The sequence below is a fragment of the Cyprinodon variegatus genome, unplaced genomic scaffold, assembly GCF_000732505.1.
Source record: "Cyprinodon variegatus isolate N-32 unplaced genomic scaffold, C_variegatus-1.0 Scaffold1648, whole genome shotgun sequence".
NCBI lineage: Eukaryota > Metazoa > Chordata > Actinopteri > Cyprinodontiformes > Cyprinodontidae > Cyprinodon > Cyprinodon variegatus.
In genome coordinates this window covers 106169-113129 of record NW_015152101.1, presented here as the reverse complement: position 1 = coordinate 113129, position 6961 = coordinate 106169, and the positions used below count along the sequence as shown (strand labels likewise).

General features: G+C 36.6%; 1 long non-coding RNA gene across 1 annotated transcript; it reads right to left on the bottom strand.

Moving 5' to 3' along the window:
- Positions 1 to 339: 339 nt before the first annotated feature.
- Positions 340 to 815, bottom strand: LOC107104205. Its single transcript, XR_001482232.1, has 3 exons — positions 706 to 815; positions 601 to 629; positions 340 to 511 (listed from the first exon to the last, which is right to left on the bottom strand). It is a non-coding gene; the product is annotated as an uncharacterized LOC107104205 (long non-coding RNA).
- Positions 816 to 6961: the final 6146 nt, after the last annotated feature.

Here is a 6961-nt window from a genome sequence, read left to right as displayed (position 1 = left end):
CACGAGAAAATTAAAGTAAAAATGCAGTTTAACGTTTCTATTCCTTTTAGGCTGCTACAAAACTACTACAGAGTTTTTGACCACTTTTGTGATCATTTGATGTGATTCTGACTGATCATAGGATGATTTCTTATTTTCATGCGGAGCAGGTCTGCATTTATGTTTTACATTAGATTTACCTTCTCCTCAGCATCTATATGATGCGATTGAAATAATGACACATTAATCAGTTTCTGTCTGTCTGCCACCAGGTTTTAATCTGAGAACAAATCCAGAGATTCTGGGAGTAATTTTATTATAGATTATAACGGAAGTTTAGAGAAAACTTTTGCACATATATTGGGAAATAAAAAAGTAAATAGTTAAGCATGCAAAGTGAAGCAAAATATAATAAAGCGTTGCTTTAGTATAAACTGTATTGATGAGATGAAGGTCGGCTGATTGTGGCAGCAGCAGAACATTCTCCATCATTTTCATAATCTACTGCATCCTCATCAACAGCATCATGAACCTGTGAGATAAAACCAAACATTAACCTTTATAATGAAGTTATAGAAACAAACTGAACATTTAGAGAGAAATTTCAAAGCATTCTCTTACATTAATGCCTTTCTGTGGCTTTTTGCTTCCTGGGAAGGAAATAAAAATAAAATGATTAACAGCAAAAATCTGTAGATGTGCTCCATTCTGGTCCAGTTTGCTCACCTCTGGTTCTGATGATATCAGCAGTGATTCCAACCATCAGGATCAGTGCTGTGATCCTCAGAGTCAACATGATGAAGCTCAGAGGAGACCAGTCTGGGAAACCTGTGGATTTAGAGATGGAGCAAAGAAGCTGCTTTTTATTTTGGTTCTGATTTCAGAGGAAAACATTTTTAACATCATGGTGGATTTTCCATCAGAATCAACAGCATCTTGTCTTCAACACAGAATCTCTATGATCTGTGCCAAATGTTGAATAAATAGACACAGGACATGTAAAGGAAACAATTTTAAAAAAATGGCAAAGCTCAGTCTTACAACGCAGTACTTTCCTTCAAGACTGACAATGATTGTTTTCTACAGTTGGCTACGTTAGATCACCAATGAAATGTAAAATAATAGCAAATATAGGTAATAATCTGTTGAGACTCCAAAAGAGATTTTATGCATAAGAGGGTGCAATACAGTTTGTCCGAGTGGAGTTGCCATATTTGGACGTCATAAGAAGGGGCCGGGCCCCGATCAGATCTGGTACCTACACCGGCAAAGTTTGAAGGTTGACCTTCATGCAAACATGAAGGAAAAGGAAGTTTCAGCAGATCAGCAATATATAGAGAAAGCTTGACCATGTAGGGCCATAAAAGGGATAAACTGAAACCTTAAAACAAATTCTAAAACTTACTGGAACCCAACAACGAGAAGCAAAGACCGGAGAAAGAGTGAGATCTTAATATTGGTGCCAGTTTAAGGTCTTGTTGCAGCATTTTACAGGATCTGAAGACAGTCCAAAGCTGATTTATTAAATCTGGAAAATTTAATTTTGAAATAAACTAAATGAGCAGAGTTAAAATAATCTCAAGTCCAGCTTTAGAAATGAAGAGTCAGAGTTTTCAGATGTTCATAAAGTTATAAAAACTGTTCTAAACCAGATGTTTGGAGTAATTTTTAAACAACAACAGACTTTCAGAGAGGAAACCCAAAGTTCTTAAACTTGATTCATCAGTGAAGCCGATCTGTTTTCTGATACCTGGGATCATCTGGTCTGGAGCTGTTATCAACATTTCAGTTTTCTCATTGTTTGAATGAAGAAAGTCAACATGTAGCCTTGTTTGATATCTGTAAGGATATTTTGGATCCAAAAACAGAACCCTGAGGTACCCCACAGTACAGATCAGCTGAATCAGACATTCCCAGATTTAGACAGACAGTAAATGATAGGTAGGATGTGAACCATTGTAAACTTGTTCCTTTATTTTCACCCATTCCTGAAGCCTGTTGATCAGGATACTGTGATCAACAGCAGGAAAGTTGAAGGAAAGATTCTGCAGAAAACTCCAGAATTTGCTGCAATTGAAATGTCACCACAGAATTTAAATAAGGCGGTTCCTGTAGAGAGCATTTTGAGAAAGCCAGACTGGAAAATATACATCAGATTTGCTTTCTCCAAAATATTTGTTATAAAAGTTCATTTGGATTTTGTCTGAAGCTATTAGGAAGAGATGGATCAGATTGAGGTTCCCTTAATATTGGTTCAACAACATATTTTTAAAGAAGCTGCAAATTGAACCAGAATCAAGATGAAGGTTAATTAATTCTAGAACACAGGGTCCAATATATTCAAAATCTTGATTAAAAAAGGAGCAGGGAGAGAATCAAGAGGACTGGATGGTGGTTTAATACGACGGAGTAAAGCTGTGAGGTAAGGTAACAGGAGCAAAGGGACACTGAGTATAAGTTGGACGCAAATTAAAAACATAACTTGGAGAAAATTATGGGAAATACTAAATCTAATCACAGCCACTTTGCTCACAGACTAGAGCATGAGGGAAACAAAGTAAAACAATATTTCTGATGGACTTAAAGAAAATTTAGAGATTTTACTATATTTTAGACATAAAATATAAAACATAGTTAGTTCTGGCATCTTCCAACGTGTCATTTAATCAGAAAATTGACTGTTTCAGGTGAAGCCAATAAACCTCTAGTTTGGAAGATTTCAATGAACAAAGTAACAAAAACTTCATTCAAGGACAGTAAGTTGAGTGGTGGACAATATTTTGCTTGAAAGAGGCCACTGTGTTTAAAATTAATATTTGTTGTTTTTTAAAACATTAAATCATAACATCACTATGAGTCACATTGGCATCAATGATGTCTGAGAACCTTTCAGCAGCAGCTTGGTTCATGACTCAGCTTTGAATCAGTGGTTTGGAAGGTAAATGATCCAGGTGAAATAAAAGTGATCACTCACATGAACATCCTCCACACATAAACCATTTACACTGTGGGGACAATTATTAGACAAGTTGTATTTTTGATCATATAATGTTTATGCATGTTTTTCAACTCCAAGCTGTATAAACTTGAACACTTTCTGCATATAAGCAAATCAGCTGATATGTGTTTGTGTAAAGAGGGTGGGGCCTAATGAGATCAACAACCTATACAGTAGGTGAAATAACTGTTGAGCAAGACACCATTTTCCCCAGTAAATATATTTCTAGAGGCTCTATTGTCATTTTCACCAGATGTTGATAATAATCCATGCAATCCAAACATACAAAAAAATCAAACAACATGTCATCACTGGCTCCAGCCATATCGAGATAAAACACAGCATTCAAAGATCAACAAAAATCTGTTGCACACTACCAAAGCTCTGTCTATTAAGAATTGTTATTGGTGTCTGTTTGCTCTCTCTTTTTTAAGCCCTTGTCACGAACAAAATGAAGCTGATAAGTTTATATCCCGACAAAATTGCTTTCTTTACAGGGTTGTCAGTTTTCGGATGATACTTTATTGAAGCAGTGGTTCAGAAAAAGTCTGCATCTTTTAAGATGACCAGGATTTTAATGCAGGGCAATGCTTCATCGCATGCATCCAAGTTCTCCACTGTGTGGCTGGCCTGTAAAGGCTTTAAAGATGAAAGAATAATGATGTGGCCCCCATTCCTCACCTGACCTACACCACCATTGATAAACTGGGTTGCCATCCTGGTCACTGATTGTTATTGTTCTTTTGTTTTATGTAAGAAATTATGTTTGAGTAGTTTGTTTATAAACAAATGAGATGGTAAATTTAACTTTCATTTAGTTAAATAATAATTCTGCTCACTAACAGTCTTGAATAATTTTGCAAACATAAATATTCTCCTTAGAAAGCCAAAATCTAACGCAATTAAATATTCAGGTTTGAGGTTTATCAACATTTTGGTTTGACCTGGAGCACTGTAGCTTAAAAAAAAAAAAAAAAAAGTCAAAGTTCAACTTGCCTAACAATTGTGCACTGAGTGTATGTTTAAAACCAGAATTCAAATTAGCAAAAGACATCCAATGTTTGACCATTTTTATAAGCGGGCCCAGAAATATGTTGCTTAATGTATAAACTCTGTAAGAATTCAGTAGAATTGAATAAAAGTATAGAATTTTTTTTAAGATTAAAATGGAAACTTAAAAAATAAAACATTTACAAGGATATTGTAAAAAAAAAAAATAAAATAAATCTATTGTCGTCAATTTAAGACCATACAGGTCTTTGTCTTTCGTTACGAAAAATAGAAATGTATTATTTCCAGTTTAACCATTCCATGTCGTCTTATCAGGCTTATAGATTTTTCTACACGTATCAAAGTGTTGATGTTATTTTCATTTTGTTTTTGTTTTTTAATTTAAACTGAGATTCTTAAAGTTGTCGTACAGAACGGTGCAAATGAGCTTATAGGCATTTTCCACACAAAGACAAACATTATATTTTTAATGAATTGCTTAGAAATTGTTACGCCCTCATAAGTGTACACAGCACCAATGAAGACGCTGTAGTACATATGCTGGGCCATTTGGTGGCGCTGACACAGAACACACCCAAACTACTGAGAAAAACACTGGGTATGCACACATTGGTTACAGATGTTGAGCTACAGCTTTATTGTTAGACAAAAAGATGTGGCTGGAAACATGAAACCGGCGTTTCTTTTTTTTGGCACTTGTTTCGAAAATTATTCATCAGATTTATCTGTGACGAACTATATGTTCTCTCTTTCAGCCCTTTTACATGAGGATCCACTCAGACCTCATGTGCTGAACTGTATCTTTCCTAAACAGAGACACTAATGGAGCCAGTTTCCACTGACCTTTTCTAACATACAAAGTAATTTTGGATCAGTTATTCTATGTTCCTTTTGCTGCTCACAAAGAGCCTGGTTCTGCTGGAAGCTTCTTTCTGTTTTATTTCTCTCCACTGTTGCTGCATGCATGCTCAGTGTGAGGAATTGCTACAAAATCAATCACACAATGCAAGTGAAAGTCTACCATCCCCACATGTTCACCCAGGAGGAGCAAATCCTGCAAAGTCAATGACTCGATGCTATCAGCTTCTTTTTATTAGATAAAAAACAACCTTTTTTTATCAGTCTAACTATATGATCTGATTGAGTTGTCTCTGTAAAGTGCCTTCAGATAAAATGTGCTGTGAAATGGCGCTATATAAATGAAATGAATGGAAAGAACTGAATAGCCTTTTAAAAATAGATGTTTTCTCTCAACAAGTTAAAAAAGAGAAAAAAGAAAAAGAAAATTATCTATTGATCAGTTCATTGTGGGTCTGAATATCAAAAATGCCTTAAAATCATTTTACATTGAACACATTTTAATGACTTTATCTTTTATTTACTATTATCAATAATTCTAAAGCATATAGCATGTCATTACTAAATGGTAAATGGTCTGTACTTTCACAGCACCTTATCAAGTCCAGGGATCCCAAAGCTCTTAGCACTACATTCAGTAATTCACACGCTGGTTGTGGTAATCTACACTGTAGCCACAGCTGCTTTGGGCAGAATGACAGAAGCCAGGCTGCTATAGAGCTGGAACAACCAGAACCTCTAAACACCAACAGCAGCCGACTGACATAAATCCTATTTAGCAGCACTGGATGAAACGTGTGGCTTCAAATTTTGAAGGACCAAACTTTGTCCTCTTTGCTTCCATTAAGGTTGTTTCGTGTTTCTAAGCTACAGTAGATTATATGGAATAAAAAGATAAATCAACTTTTTCTGACTTAAAAATAAAAAAAATAAAAATGACTTTTCTTGCAACCAAAACAATGGTTTAACAAAATATTCTTATAAGTCCAAAAAGAGATATTATACAATTTAAAACATTTGCGTTGAATTCAAATAGTAGCACTTGTCTCCCGCTGCTGCAAAGCCATTCAGCGCATATACCAAAACAGCAGTCAGAGACCATCCATCTACCCCAAGGTGAAGGGATGCAACCCTCTCCACCGGGGTTAACTCCAACACAACATGAGTGAGCTGGGGAGAGACAAGCAGACCCATTCCAGCTCTCAGTCTCTTTCCAGGGGCCACTTAAGAGTAGAGAAAATCCAGTCTCTCCCGAGAAGCTGGGTTCTAGAGCCCTGGCTGTATGTGGAGGTGAGCCCAAATATTTCTAGCCTGTATCACTCCACCTCCCGCAAAAGCCCAGGGTCATTGCAAACTAGCGAGGTCCCATTTCATTTCCCCAAAGCTGATTTGAGCTACTGTGGATCGGGTCCCAAAGGCCCCAACCTCTAACTGCCGCCCAATCCTCTTCAAACCCTTTGCACCTTCATAGAGTTTAAATAATCAGCTGAGATTCTGCTAATTCCTGCTTCTTATCTCATTTACTCAGTAGATCAAAGGCAGCCTACCTTTAAACCCAGCTGGGTAGTGAGCTTCTACCTTCATGCTGTTTCCTATAACAAACTGGCAGGTGTATCTTCTGTTGGTGATGCTCTGATGCTGCACAGTTAGAGAAGAAACACAGTTCTTTCGTATTCTTAACGGTTGTAGAACATCTTCACCAGTCAGTTTAGTTCCTGTCTCATCCAACCAGTACAAACCGCCCTCTGGACAACCCGACCAACTCCACCTCTCCAGAGAACACCGTAATGTGACATTTCCATCCTTTGTTGGATCAGCTGCTGGTGAAGATGGAGAGACTGAAAGAAAAATGAAAACTGTTGTCTGAGATTAAATGATGGAGAATAAACTTTATATAAGGTGAGAAACTTAAAAATACAACTTTATCTCAGTCTGTGAAAAGTAGAATAAAAATAAGAAACTATGTAGATATATATATGCACTCACCGGCCACTTTATTAGGTACACCTGTCCAACTGCTCGTTAACACTTAATTTCTAAGCAGCCAATCACATGGCAGAAACTTGGTGCATTTAGGCATGTAGACATGGTCAAGACAATCTCCTGCAGTTCAAA